The sequence below is a fragment of the Ranitomeya variabilis genome, chromosome 2 (assembly GCF_051348905.1).
Source record: "Ranitomeya variabilis isolate aRanVar5 chromosome 2, aRanVar5.hap1, whole genome shotgun sequence".
NCBI classification, from domain to species: domain Eukaryota; kingdom Metazoa; phylum Chordata; class Amphibia; order Anura; family Dendrobatidae; genus Ranitomeya; species Ranitomeya variabilis.
The window spans coordinates 1,065,151,451-1,065,167,950 of NC_135233.1; the positions used below are offsets into that span (position 1 = coordinate 1,065,151,451).

The window sequence follows — 16,500 nt, forward strand, 5'->3', positions numbered from 1 at the left end:
CGATCCAGCGATGTGTTCGCTTGTAACCAGGGTAAACATCAGGTAACTAAGCGCAGGGCCACGCTTAGTAACCCGATGTTTACCCTGGTTACCAGCGTAAACGTAAAAAAAACAAACAGTACATACTCACATTCCGGTGTCTGTCCTCCGGCGTCTCAGCTTCTCTGCACTGTGAGCGCCTGCCGGCCGGAAAGCAAGCACAGCGGTGACGTCACCGCTCTGCTTTCCGGCTATGGTGCTTACACAGTGCAGAGAAGCAGAACGCGGGGGGACAGACACCGGAATGTGAGTATGTACTGTTTGTTTTTTTTACGTTTACGCTGGTAACCAGGGTAAACATCGGGTTACTAAGCGCGGCCCTGCGCTTAGTAACCTGATGTTTACCCTGGTTACCCGGGGACTTCGGCATCGCTCCAGCGCCGTGATTGCAAAGTGTGACCGCAGTCTATGACGCTGGAGCGATAATCATACGATGCTGCGACGTCACGGATCGTGCCGTCGTAGCGATGAAAATGGCACTGTGTGACGGTACCCTTACTCAGAGGTTCCTGCTTCATCGTCTCCCTTTAGCGTGGCTACTAATAACATCCCGGCCGCCAATAGAGATGTATCCACGGTGTCTGGTTTGGTGTCAAACTGCAAATATGCATTGGCCTGGTCTCTTTCCACTTGGGAAAGATTTTCTTCAGCCCACTTTTTATATATGTTTATTGACATCGTCCATGTTATTATGTGCAGCCGATACCTGCGAATAAAACATTTGTTAGTAGTGGTAAATGCTTGGCAGAAAAAACAAGGAGGGCCTCATTTATTACTAACTTCTTCTGGAAGCGCTCCATGTCTTTGCCAGGATTCAAGATTTTTTTCCCCTTGCAGGACACAAAGAATTCAAGCGCCTTTTCTACATCCTCTGGCTGAATAGTTGGCCTAATCTTTTCAAAGTATGTGCAGAAATTCTGTCAAAGGAAAATGTGTTAAAAACATGATTGCCAATAGCAAAACCTTTATTCATATAATGCTGTGCTGTATGTTCATGTTTTTAACATTTACCTGCTCATCCTGCAGTATAACAAGACTTTGTCTTTACTACTGTCACCAGCTGTCCATCAACATGCAATTTCTCCCTCTCAATCCATTCTTTTACCTATAAGATGAGGAACATAGAAAATACATAAGATATGGCGAAGCTGCATCTGTCACCAATATGCTAAAGTTGGTTAATTATATTAAACTTACCATTAGATGTTTGATCTCAGATGGGTTACGCAAATGTTTATAGATGAGAACAGCCTGAAGATAATAACATGCCAAAGTCTTCTCCTTATCAATCAGCTTAATGCACAATTGTGCTCGTGTAAAGATATCAGAGATATGAGGCTTGGCCACTGTCAAAATTTTGCAACAATCAGCCATGGTGAGAGGCGCAGATTCCAATCTGTGGGTGATAAAAGTAGGTATGTTACAGGTTCATTCGTTTGGATGTTTTAATTTGATTGCATGGGAATTGTGGATTGGCATGATGAGCTAAGCATTACTTTGTTCCAGCCTTGGATGGTGGTACAAGTAATGAAATCTAGACTTTCTGATAATCCTCCTTTCCCATGATGATTTTTTATGGCATTTTCCATCCCCATGACAGTAGAAATTCAAATTGCAGGTGCAGTATAAACTTGAGCTACTTACCCCCTCTTCCTGCCTTTAGCAAGCTTCTGGTTCAATTTATTCTCTATGACCTTTAGGGTCTCCATAAATGGACCAACTGCATTTTTAGCTTCGTCGTCGAGGTCACTGGGGTAGTCCTCTGAGAGCAGGAAACTTATAAATCTCCGCAGGTGACTAACATGCTTTTTAATGGTTTCTTCACTGGTCTTCAGTCTTTCCAGGGAAAGAAAATATTCTCTGGTAGCCCTCAAGTTTTTTAAAAAGTCCACAGAGATCTCTTCAGAGTTTAGAAAGTAGAGAAAGCGGGAAACGATTTGTATCTAAAATTAAACAATTGATCATACAATTGGGTTCACATCTGTAAGGATTCATCAAATACATGCAAACTGATAAAATCACACTTACCATTGGCTTTATGGTCGATGCTGAACATTTCCCCTTAAAATATTTTTTAAAACTCCGTAAAATAGTGGATTTTAAATCATGCTTGTTGTGAAACCCAACCACAGTGATTTTTTTCCGCAGGGGCAAATTGGTACTTGAACTGGAAAAAGCAAGAAAATATTAAGGTGATTATTGACACCAGAAGCTTCCTTTACTCATATTAAAGTGGTTACAAATGTTTTTAGAAATTTGTTACATAGTTCTTACCTAGCGTCTTCAACAACAGTAGGAAGAACAATAGGCTCCTCAGTGGATGGGCTAAAAAATAAAATATGCATTAATTCATCTATAAATGAGATTAAGAACATATAGAGCTTTGAATATAGGGCCAAGGCCCTTTACCACTATGGTGGTGCCTGTAGGGCCATTATAGTGGCAACAATCTTAGTTTTGGCTCAATTGCAAAAGAGGGCTTTGAAACATCTGATTTATGAGTATATATTACATCTAATATATAAAGCTGAATGTGTGTGTGTGTGTATGTATGTATGTATGTATGTATGTCCGGGATTGGCATCTGAACCGTAGCAGCTACAGCCACAAAATTTTGCACAGTCACACGTCTGGACCCCGAGAGCGTCATAGGCTATGTTGTGAGGTGAAATTTTAACCCCGCGCTTTCCAATTCACCAAACAATTTTGCCCCTATCTACATAATGGGGAAAAAGTGAAAGGAAAAGTGTTGGAGGCGTCGCAGCTACAGGCACAAAATTTTGCACAGTCACACGTCTGGACCCTGAGAGCGTCAAAGCTATATTGTGAGGTGAAATTTTAACCCCGCGCTTTCCAAGTCACCAAACAATTTTGCCCCTATCTACATAATGGGGAAAAAATGAAAGGAAAAGTGTTGGAGGCAAATTAACAGCTGCCAGATGTGAACAAGGGGGACTTAAAGAATGACAGCGATGGCGCCAAAGAGTATATACTGTACAGTTGCTAAGGTGGGGCCCCAACATGGGATAATCACACCACCACGGGGATATGAACACACACACAAAATGCGCCACACACTACCACGTGCTCGAACACATATACCACCCTCAGTGCACATTTCACCACACATACACCAACCTCGCCACATAAAAGTAGAAACACAAAAGTCGCCGCTCAAAACTCGCCACGCGCAAAACTCTCCACATGCAAAACTCGCCACACGTGCAAAACTCGCCACACGCAAAACTTGCACACGCAGAAAAATTGCCACACGCAGAAAAATTGCCACATGCACAAAAGTTGCAACACATGCAAAAGTTGCCTCACACAAAACTTGCACATACTCAAAAGGCACCACACATAAAACTCGCCACGCGCAAAACTCGCCATGCGCAAAACTTGCTGCACACAACTTGCTACACTAACCTGTCACATGCAACTCGACACACAAAAAGTTGCTACACGCATGTCGCCACACAAAACTCATCTCACAAAAGTCCCTACATGCATGTCGCCACACGCAACTCAACACACACAACTTGACACACGAAACTCGCCCTAAAACACACACAAGTCTGGTATCCTTCAAAAATAAAAATCTGATTAATAAGCAGACAAACTACAAGAGCAACAAATGTACCATATAGGAATCCGGCAGCTGTCAGTCACATGACCAGTCTGTTATGTGTATGTGTGAGCTAATATATACTGCCAGGGGGTGGGCTTACTGTTGGCTGGGGATTTATCAGGCTGCCATTTTAGCTTACAAATACTGAGGTAAAAATACTGACCAAATAACGTGTGAACAAGGGCTAATACAGGAGGAGATGGCATACAGCTATATACTATATACAGGAGATGACACACAGGTATATACTATTTACAGGGGAGATGACACACAGGTATATACTATATACAGGAGGAGATGACACACAGATATATACTATATACAGGAGAGATGACACACAGGTATATACTATATAGAGGAGGAGATGACATACAGGTACATACTACATACAGGAGGAGATGACATACAGGTATATACTATATACAGGAGGAGATGACACACAGGTATATACTATATACAGGAGCAGATTACCTACAGGTATATAGTATATACAGGAGGAGATGACACAGGTATATGCTATGTATAGGAGGAGATGACATACAGGTATATACTATATACAGGAGATGACACACAGATATATACTATATATAGGTGAGATGACACACAGGTATATACTATATACAGGAGATTACATACAGGTATATCTAATATATAAAGCTGAATGTGTGTATGTATGTATGTGTGTATGTCCGGGATTGGCATCTGTACCGTCGCAGCTACAGCCACAAAATTTTGCACAGTCACACGTCTGGACCCCGAGAGCGTCATAGGCTATGTTGTGAGGTGAAATTTTAACCCCGCGCGTTCCAATTCACCAAACAATTTTGCTCCTATCTACATAATGGGGAAAAAGTGAAGGGAAAAGTGTTGGAGGAAAATTGACAGCTGCCAGATGTGAACAATGAGGACTTAAAGAATGAGAGCGATGGCGACAAAGAGTATATACCGTACAGTTGCTAAGGTGGGGCCCCGACATGGGATACTCACCACACACGGGGATATGAACACAAACACAAAATGCGCCACACACTACCACGTGCTTGAACACATATACCACCCTCAGCACACATTTCACCACACACACACACCAACCTCGCCACATAAAAGTCGAAACACAAAAGTCACCACTCAAAACTCGCTACATGCAAAACTCGCCATATGCAAAACTAGGCTCACGCAAAACTCGCCACACGTGCAAAACTCACCTCATGGAAAACTCACCTCATGCAAAACTTGCACACACAGAAAAATTGCCACATGTACAAAAGTTGCACCACATGCAAAAGTTGCCTCACACAAAACTTGCACATACTCAAAATGCACCACACATAAAACTCGCCACGCGCAAAACTCGCCATGCACAAATCTTGCTGCACACAACTTGCTACACTAACCTGTCACATGCAACTCAACACACAAAATGTTGCTACACGCATGTCGCCACACAAAACTCATCTCACAAAAGTCGCTACATGCATGTCGCCACACGCAACTCAACACACACAACTTGACACATAAAACTCGCCCTAAAACACACACAAGTCTGGTATTGTCCTTCAAAAATAAAAATCTGATTAATAAGCAAACTACAAGAGCAACAAATGTACCATATAGGAAATACGGCAGCTGTCAGTCACATGACCTGTCTATTATGTGTATGTGTGAGCTAATATATACTGCCAGGGGGGAGGGCTTCCTGTTGGCTGGGGATTTATCAGGCTGCCAATAGCAACCAATCACAGCTCAGCTTCTATTTTGCTACAGTTAATTAACCTGAGCTCTGATTGGTTAATATAGGCAACAAAGACATTCTCAGTATAACAAAGCTAATATATGTTGTGAAATGCTTCTATTTGCTTAGTTTTTGCCTTTTAATAATTACATTTCTATCTATTTGTTTTGTGGTTTTTGTGTGCAGAATAAATTTTTGTTAACACATTCTATTTTGCTAACAGCAGTCATTAACCCGGGCGAAGCCGGGTAGTACAGCTAGTTACTAATATATTTTATAATATATTATATTATATATTATCTATGTATAATACAGTGTATGTATGCATGTTCTTCACCTCAACAGGTGACACTGCTTGTGTTGCCCATAGAGGTGACACAAAGGTATATACTGTATACAGGAGGAGATGACACACGTATATACTGTATAGAGGAGGAGATGGCACACAGGTACATACTAAATACAGGGGAGATGACACGTATATACTATATACAGGAGGAGATGGCATACAGGTGTATACTATATACAGGGGAGATGACACGTATATACTATATACAAGAGAGATGACACACGTATATACTATATACAGGGGTGATGACACAGGTATATACTAAATATATATATAATTATGGAGAGAAAATATATACATGCACACATATATAATTTGTCTCCCTATCTCTATAGAGACACAGAGAAAGAGATGGCTTCACGATGTCATTAACATGCACGTAGATGGCCATCACTTTAAAAAAAATATTATATATATATATATATATATATATATATATATATATATATATATATATATATATATATATTTTATTTTTTAAATATATATATATATGTTTTTGGATAATCCCATATTTTGCACGAGATTTGCCATGATCTCCAATAAATATGCCATGGATGTGATGCTGTTAAATATAGAATTTTTACAAGGGGATAAAAAAACTGCAGCAAAGTATAGGAGAGTATGAAATAAAAATACAGGAGGTTCTGAAAATAGAAGAATGGACTGTGTTTAAAGAAAAAATTGATAAAGATATGTGCAAATTTCGTGGTGAACTGGAAGAAACTAAAAGAAAAAAATGGAGTAGAGACACTGGGGATTATGAAACTGGTCATGTATATGCCTGGCAGTTCGATAACGCCAAGATGCCCTGGAAGAAAAGAGGTTATTTGGGGAGAAAGAATGATTTGAATATCAATGACTCTATATCTAATAATGTATTTGTACCCCATAGACATTGTAGGTGGAATGGAGGACGCAAAAGGAGAGGGGGCAAACGCCACCGCAGGAACCAAAAAGAAAGCAGAGAGGAACAAGTTACAACAGCAAACAGACAATTGAATCTCAGGAAGCGGGAACAGACCTCGTAGTGAACATTTCCCGAAAAGAATTGACTGATATGCAGGTATCTGTACTTAGCAAAGGACTGTCATTTAGTCCATGTTCTCACATGGATTGGTTTGAATTACAACTTGATCTAGCACATTTTTTTAGGACGATTAGATTAAAAGAGTGGTTCCATAAAAAGGGCACAGTCACCAAAAATAGAACTAGTGAATTTAGCACTGATGCTATGGAATTGAGAAACAAAAGTAGCTTTGTCCCGCCTGTGGATTCTGCAGTTATAGATGCATTTGAGAAAGTGATCACAATGGAGGTTGAAACATTGAGAGAAAATAGTGTGGGGACATATAGACACTCAAATATTTTGAAGGAGGAATTTTTGGCTTTGCAGGAGCTTGTCCATGACGGCAACATCATCGTTAAACCCGCAGATAAGGGTGGTGCTGTCGTCGTCATGGACAGGAGTATGTATTTGACAGAGGTACGTAGGCAGTTAGCTGATACGGATGTGTATTGTAAAATGGATGGAGATCCAAAGTTTGCAATTAGCAAGGAAATTGAAATCTGTCTTAAAGAAGCATTGAACATCTATGTTATAGATCAACAGCTGTTTGATTACTTATGGGTTGGAACACCAAGGACACCAATGTTATATATAATCCCCAAAATCCATAAAATGCTAGATAACCCACCAGGGCGCCCAATAATTTCAGGGGTGGGCTCTATTTTTAACAAAATGGGTATATTTTTGGATAAAATTTTCAACCCCATTGTGAAAAAAGGCAAATCATATATAAGAGACACTACGGACTTCTTAAAGAGATTAGAGGATGTAGAATTGCAGGGGGAGGTAATTTTGGCATCATTTGACGTAGCCTCTCTATACACTTCTATTGATCATGAAAGAGGTCTTAATGCAGTAAGAAGAAAATTGGACCTGGCAGGATACACAGTAGAGGGCAATGTCTTTGTATTGAGGCTTCTAGAAATAATTTTGAAAAGGAATTATTTTCTCTTTGGTGATACGTTTTTTTACACAAAAGCGAGGCACAGCGATGGGGGCCAATATGGCCCCCTCCTATGCTAATTTGGTTATGGAGGTCCTGGAGGAGGACTTCGTCTATGTATCCCACCACTTCCAACATGTTAAGGTGTGGTGGAGGTACATAGACAACGTCTTCCTCCTTTGGACAGGAACAAGTGCAATGTTGGATGAGTTTCATCAATATCTTAATACCATAGATGAGACTATAAAGTTTACATTAGTTTCTTCAACAAGAGAAATGCAATTTCTGGATGTACTGATCCAACAAAAAGACAATGAATTGATTACAAAACTTTGTCAAAAAGACAGATAGAAACAATTTGTTAACCTATGACAGTCAACATCCACGTAAAATGATTGAGTCAATACCATTGAGCCAACTGCTAAGGGTGCGACGAATAGTTAAAAGAGAGGAAGATGTGGATGGGGCACTAGAGTCACTCATTAGAAAATTTACTGCGAGAGGGTATCCTAGCAAACTTCTGAGGTCTGTTAAAGAAGAGGTAAAACAGAAGGATAGAAAAGCATTGATTATGAGAAAAATGGACAAAAAACGGATAAATAGGGTCCCCTTCGTCAGTACATATGTGGAGGAAAGTCGGGAGGTTAGAAATATCATTTCAAAGCATTGGGGAATGCTAGGTAAATGTCTCCCAGCAATAAATGAGTTTACAATGTAACCATTATACTCGTATAAAAGAAGTAGAAAAGTGGGGGATTATTTAATAAAATCCGACATAGGGACATTAATAAGGAATCCCCAACTGACATTAACGGGTAAAAAGAAAAGGGGTTGCTTTCCCTGTTTGTCCTGTGTCAACTGTGCCTATATGATCAAAGGCTCCACATTTGAGCATCCTGAATCAGGTAAAATCTATCAAATTAAAGAGTTCCTGACATGTGACACAGAATATGTAGTATACCTTTTGACCTGTCCATGTAAACTTATATATGTTGGGGAAACGATATGTGCATTTAAGGTTCGGATGAACCAGCATAGATACACCATTAGGAAGAAAAGAATGGACCTTCCAGTTCCTAAACATTTTGTGGAGAGTAACCACCATGAGAGAGATTTGAAATGCAGAATAATAGATGTGGTTCCAGTCCAGAGGAGGGGTGGTGACAGGGAACAGATCTTGAAAAAGAAGGAGCTCAGGTGGATCTATGAGCTCAATACACTTAAACCTAAGGGTCTAAATGCAGATTTCAAAGTCCATACGGTGTTATAGGGTGGTATGTACGGATCTTGTCCCCTATGTATAGTTGTAGCTCGGATGTTTTTAATTGGATGTATTATATCATCATAATTTTATTATTCTTTTCTCCCTTCAGATGATATTCTCAATGATAAGAACCTTTCCTGATGTTATGGTACCATGGAGCAAAATAATTTCTCTTTTTTATTATATTGTTCACTTGTTTCTGGTGTCATTTTCACCTGTCTTTGGTGTCAATTTCTTTAACAAAAAATTCCTCTTGCTATTGGATTATTGTAATAGGAATGGATTATTCATATAACTAATAAAGATATAAAAAATAAAAAAATAAAAATTTGTTAGTATTTATCAGTTAGGTAATAGAAAAGGATTGGGACATGGATGTTGGTATCAAATAGATGCCATGACTGCAACACTGTGATCCGGAGGGAAAATGGTGGGGCAGTGTGACTCTTGGCTCACGGAGGAGGCCGTAATACGCTATCATCCGTAGAGCCAGGATACTTTATGCATCATGAATTGTCCATGAATAAAATATTAAATCAAAATTATTTAGCATTTAATCCATTAATAGTAACTAAGAGGTAATTTGATAACGCTGATGTGGTGATAATGGCATTAATCAAAAAATAAACAGCGCTATTGCGCAGGTACTGTGGAAACAGATACCAAAATTGCCACTGTAAATATACACTTATAAAATACATTGAAACCATTTTGCCTTTAATCCAATAATAGCGAAGAAGAGGTAATTTGATAACGCTGTTGCATTTATAATGGCACCAACCGACGCTATTGTGTAGGTACTGTGAAAGCGGTTACTGAGTGAGAATGCCACCACAAATATGGCGATTCCTAGCGCTACTGCGCAAGCGCATAACGCAAAATGCCACACAGCGCGTTCCTTTGGTTATTATGGTATGACGCTGTGATGATGTGCTTGTGTCATGCGCATTGAGCAGCAGTGAACGCCGACTTGTATGTATGGCGTCCTCCATGGATCTGCATAACATCGGGGGTGAGTTAAATAAAATGAATTATAAAATGTACATTATTAATATGATCGGGTTAAGTAAGGAGACTCAGAGGGGAGATCTGTATATTGTTCTTAACGCACTGAAGCACAAAAGCACTTTATTTGTAAGCACTAGGTGTACACTTTAGTAAATGAAGCTTAATGCACATGTTTTATAAAACAATTGAATGTAACTTCTGAATGTAATTATGATTGAAAGAAAAGCATTATTGGTTGAGACACGTATAAAAGGACACAAGGTATGACCACTCACTGCTTGATAAAGGCTCAGTTTGAGCTGAAACGTCGCCCGGCTATGTGGGTCGATTAAACCTTCCACATTTTCCACTGAACTAATGGAGTGCTGCCTCTTTTTTGGTTTTTGTGTATTTGAAGCAATCACTGGACTGGTTGCCTGGGGCCTTGCACCCGAAGATAAGTAATTAGTATTAAGTGCTGTTCCTTTTTTCTACTAACTATATATATATATATATATATATATATATATATATATATATATATATATATATATATATATATATATATATATATATATATATATATATATATATATATATATTTTTTTTTTTTTTTTTATTTATTTTGAAGAATTTGAGAATCACAGGTTACAGGCCAAAAAATGCAATGTCTTATTAGGGGAAAAAGCATCCATAGGCCTCCTTCTAAACTAGGCATGCGTTTGCAAGTATGCATGTGTTTGAATGCACAGGGAAACACAGACTGCAGCGTTTTTCAGTTCATTAGAGCACAAAAGCATTATAGCGTCATGCTACATATTTGTGCAATGTAAAACTTTGACATAACTAGCCATGGTGAGAGGCAAGGGGCCCAACCTGTGGGTGTTGAAAGCAGTTATGTTACAGGTTCATATTTGTGAATATTAGCCTATGGGGTGCATTTAGCATTCAACAGATCATTTTTTTTTTCTCTAGGGGCTTCTATAGGGCCTCTTTTGGTTTTTAACCAGTAATTTTCAAATACTTCAATTATACCTAATATAAGTCCATTTTTTGCCTGCAACTTGTAACGGGCACAGTTGGTGCTGTGGGGTGCTCTGCTGCACATTTGTGCCCCCTCAAGCATGCCCCACCACGATGATTTTTAGATGTGGGAAACAATGCTCTAACCCACTTAGTACAAATTCCCTGGGCAGCAGGGGGACAAGTGAAGTCTGTGTGTAGGTGGCCTGTGCCTGGTACCTTCTGCTGGGTAGTTGTGGGGTTTCAGAGCCCCAAAACTGACCAAGACCTCAAAATTTATTTTCAAATCTGCTGTCCAAATCAGACATTAGGGCCCCTATTGTAGCCATCCATCTGCAGCATTGAACAGTTTAAAAAAAAAAAAAAAGACAAAACCCGGCAGGGGATTTAGATAGATATCTATCTGCTACAGCTTCTTTTTCATTACTTTAGCTCTGCAGACAGATGGTAAACACCATTGTCTGTAAGTGTTACAATGAGTCACTTCTAAGGGTACTGTCACACAGTACCATTTTGATCGCTACGACGGTACGATTCGTGACGTTCTAGCGATATCGTTACGATATCGCAGTGTCTGACACGCAGCAGCGATCAGGGATCCTGCTGAGAATCGTACGTCGTAGCAGATCGTGTGGAACTTTCTTTCGTCGCTTGATCACCCGCTGACATCGCTGGATCGTTGTGTGTGACAGCGATCCAGCGATGTGTTCACTTGTAACCAGGGTAAACATCGGGTAACTAAGCGCAGGGCCGCGCTTAGTAACCCGATGTTTACCCTGGTTACCAGCGTAAACGTAAAAAAACAAACAGTACATACTTACATTCCGGTGTCTGTCCTCCAGCGTCTCAGCTTCTCTCCACTGTGTGAGCGTCTGCCAGCCGGAAAGCGAGCACAGCGGTGACGTCTGACGTCACCGCTGTGCTTGCCGGCTATGGCGCTTACACAGTGGAGAGAAGCAGAACGCCGGGGACAGACACCGGAATGTAAGTATGTACTGTTTGTTTTTTTATTACTTTTACGCTGGTAACCACTGTAAACATCGGGTTACTAAGCGCGGCCCTGCGCTTAGTTACCCGATGTTTACCCTGGTTACCGGGGACTTCGGCATCGCTCCAGCGCCGTGATTGCAACGTGTGACCGCAGTCTACGACGCTGGAGCGATATTCATACGATCGCTGCGACGTCACGGATCGTGCCGTCGTAGCGATCAAAATGGTACTGTGTGACAGTACCTTAAGGGTACCGTCACACAGTGCAATTTTGATCGCTACGACGGCACGATCTGTGACGTTGCAGCGTCGCACGAGAATCGCTCCAGCGTCGTATACTGCGGTCACACTTTGCAATGCACGGCGCTGGAGCGATAATTTTGTGACGTATTTGCGATGTACAAGTCGTATGGGACAGTCGTACTGGTCATGTCACACAAGACGATTCAGAGACAATTCAGAGCACTTAATTGAATTATCTGTGCGTGACGTTCACTAGGGGCGTGTTGTGCTGCTACAGAGTGTGCTGATAGGCCATAGGTTATGTGCACACAATTGGTTGGAAAATTTGTCACCTGAGCACCATTGTTCCCGACACCACCTCACAGTTTTAAAAATTTACTTTATTCACTTTGTACTTGCACAGTTGGTGGACCTGGACATCGCTTTTTGTGTTTCCCAGGCCATTCCACACTTGGCACCGCAGTTTTCCAGAGCATTCCACGCTTGGCACCGCAGTTTCCCAGAGCATTCCACACTTGGCACCACAGCTTCGAGGTATGAAAAGACCGCTTGGGCGTAGTGGATGGAGCGATGTAATGTCGGCATGAGCGCCTCGTGCTCGCCGCTGAAGCGATGCGGATGGTACGCTGTTGTGGGTGGTGGGCTAGAGAGTGGTGGATGGAACAATGTATGGTCAGTATGAGTGCTTATGGTGTGCTAGAGCGTGGCGGATGGAACAATGTATGGTCGGTATGAGCGCCTCGTGCTCGCCGCTGAAGCGATGCGGATGGTACGCTGTTGTGACTGGTGGGCTAGAGCATGGCAAATGGAACAATGTGTGGTCAGCAAGAGTGCTTTGTGCAACTGCTTGTATGTATGTGGTGGTTCGCTGCTTTGGGTTATGGTGGGCTAGAGCATGGCAAATGGAACAATGTGTGGTCAGCAAGAGTGCTTTGTGCAACTGCTTGTATGTATGTGGTGGTTCGCTGTTGTGGGTTATGGTGGGCTAGAGCATGGCAAATGGAACAATGTGTGGTCAGCATGAGCGCTTTGTGTGGCTGCTTGTATGTATGTGGTGGTTCCCTGTTTTGGGTTATGGTGGCCTAGGGCGTGGCAGGTGGAACAATGCATGTTCAGCATGAGTGCTTTGTGCAACTGCTTGTATGTATGTGGTGGTTCGCTGTTGTGGGTTATGGTGGGCTAGAGCATGGCAAATGGAACAATGTGTGGTCAGCATGAGTGCTTTGTGCAACTGCTTGTATGTATGTGGTGGTTCGCTGCTTTGGGTTATGATGGCCTAGGGCGTGGCAGGAGGGAACAATGTATGTTCGGCATGAGGGCTTTGTGCAACTGCTGTAGTGAAGCGGGTGGTACACTGTTGCGGGTTATGGTGGCCTAGGGCGTGGCAGATGGAACAATGTCAGCATGAGCGCTTTTTTGCGGCTGCTTGTATGTATGTGGTGGTTCGCTGTTGTGGGTTATGGTGGCCTAGGGCGTGGCAGATGGAACAATGTATGGTCGGCATGAGTGCTTTGTGTGACTGCTGTAGTGAAGTGGGTGGTGGCATAGGGCGTGGCATATGGGAAAATGAATGCTGTTTTTCAAAGTGGCGTTTGCACCTCTGTGACTTTTTTTTTTTTGGCCACCTTTCGCTGTTGCTGTTTTAATGCACTATTTGTCAAACGCCTAACTTTGTTTTTATTTTTACAGATGTCAAATCGTGTAGAATTTATACGCGAGTTCCTGGAAATCTACCAGTCTTTCCCATGCCTTTGGAAAATAAAATCGCCTGAGTATTCAAACAGGGAAAAGCGCAAGGCCGGATATTCCAAGCTGATCGAATTATACAATCTCCATGCACCGGAAGAGCAAGCCACAGAAACTGTAGTAAAGAAGAAAATTCAGGCGCTGCGCACGGTCTGGAGGAAGGAACTCAATAAGGTCCTTCAGAGTTCCAAATCTGGGTCTTCAACAGAAGAGGTTTATGTCCCGAGGCTATGGTATTTTGATTACCTTAATTTTCTTCGGGACCAAGAGGTGCCACGGTCATAGACGTGTTTGCGGTTGTTGGCACCCGTGGAACCGACAGTACCTCAGAACCACATCGAGCTGGACTCACAAGGGCAACCAGTAAGTACATCTTTGCAGCACTGTTTCACCAATGTGGCCTATAATTCGACATTATTTTTCAGCTTTTTCTCCATCTGATTATACCATGAATTCGAAGTTTTATCATTTTTCTGTACAGACCATAACCCTGTCTCAGAAAAGTATTACATGGCGACATTCTTAACCCATAGCATCTATATATAGCAACTTTTCACATGTATATGAATATATATTTTTTATGCGGTTAGGCTGCTGTACCTCGTTTCTTTTTTGTTTTTAATAATTTCCTTTTTTATTTTCTCCCTAGGAGGAGAGTGCACAGGACAGTGCACAGGACAATGCACAGGACTGCTCCACCAGTGAAATAGTGGAGGCTGCACCTGCATGGAGTCAATGGAGGCAGGGTTCAAGGAAGCGGAAAGCCACCTCGGACGTCTCCCATGAACTGTTGAGCATGGCCAAAAAGGTGTTGACGCGCAAAACCAGCCCTGCTTTGGAGGGTTTTGGACTGTACATCGCTGATAAACTTTCTACAATGGAAGCAAGGCAGCGAACTTTAACCGAGCGTCTTATTTTTGAGGCTGTTAGCAAGGGATTGGATGGCAGTTTGGAGCAAAACACGGTTGGTTTCTTCCCGTCCAATCGAGCGGCCAGAGTCCGCATATTGCCCACCCTATTGGCCACAAACTCCAGTACGGCCCAATTTCCCCGTGTCCTACTTTGGCCCGTCACACCAAAACTCATACCCGACAATGCAGTCTCACATTTCTTCGCCCATCAGGCACCTTCAAGTTCGGAACAAAGATTCGGTGTATCACGATTTGTGATTTTATTTTTTTTGTTTTCTTACGGATTTTTAAGTTGTAATGTTGTTAATTGGTTCATAATAAAAACTTTTCATTTAACTTCACTCAACAGCTTGTTTGGTGGGATATATATATTTTTAAATTAACAAACTTTTTTTAGCTGTACAACACACAACCAAAAATGTTCAGACACTTGCTTTATATTTTGGCCCCGCCGGCAACTGTTGGCACATGTCCCGAAGCTTCTGCAGCTCCCCCATTGCCACATTCTGCTGCTCCTGAATCCGCGCCATAGTGTGGATAAGCCTTTGTATACCGGCTTCCAGATCCTCCTTGTACACACCGACGTCGGCTGTGGGTCAAAAAACATAACATTAATAACACAGTAGTCTCCCGATGTGTCTTTGCTTCTGAAGGAAAAAAACGAAACTGTCTGCATATATGGCAATACTGACTGCGGGGGAGGGGGGGGGGGGAAGGGGACCTGAAACCAAATCCAAATCACATTATTGTGGGAACCTACTAGGATCTGGAGGAGTTGACACGGAGGGCTCTGGGACATCAGAGGCAGTGTGTGATGCCTCGTGGCGGTGGCGCTGTGTCTTTACCTCTGTGAAGGAAAAAAAAAAAAGTCTGTTAGCATATATGGCAACACTGGCTGCTGGGGGAGGGGGGGGGGTTTAGGGGACCTGAAACCAAATCCAAATCACAATATTGTGGGAACCTACTAGGATCTGGAGGAGTTGACCTGGAGGGCTCTGGGACATCAGAGGCGGTGTGTGATGCCTCGTGGCGGTGGCGCTGTGTCTTTACCTCTGTGAAGGAAAAAAAAAAAAAGTCTGTTCGCATATATGGCAACACTGGCTGCCGGGGGAGGGGGGGGGGGGGAAGGGGACCTGCAACCAAATCCAAATCACATTATTGTGGGAACCTACTAGGATCATAGTGGCTCTGCAACGTTCAAACTGCCCCATAGCTGTGCCACATAGTGGCTCTGCAATGTTCAAACTGCCCCATAGCTGTGCCACATAGTGGCTCTGCAACGTTCAAACTGCCCCATAGCTGTGCCACATAGTGGCTCTGCAACGTTCAAACTGCCCCATAGCTGTGCCACATAGTGGCTCTGCAACGTTCAAACTGCCCCATAGCTGTGCCACATACTTTTGGGTACCTGCGTACTGACCTCTGCGAATCTCCTTGCGTAGCTCCTGCAGGCGCTCTGGCCTTTTGGACTTGAGATCGCCCCATTTTTTTACAATCTGGGCCTTGCTGCGAGTTATCCCAAACCGCTTCCTGAGGCCCTCAGACACCACACGGACAACTTCCTCCTTGTGCTGGT

At 42.3% G+C, this 16,500-nt stretch overlaps 1 long non-coding RNA gene across 1 annotated transcript; it reads right to left on the minus strand.

Annotated features, from left to right (window-relative positions):
• Positions 1-741: 741 nt before the first annotated feature.
• Positions 742-1,463, minus strand: LOC143810197 (uncharacterized). Its single transcript, XR_013222700.1, has 3 exons — positions 1,237-1,463; positions 1,051-1,144; positions 742-956 (listed from the first exon to the last, which is right to left on the minus strand). It is a non-coding gene; the product is annotated as an uncharacterized LOC143810197 (long non-coding RNA).
• Between the last annotated feature and the right edge of the window lie 15,037 nt (positions 1,464-16,500).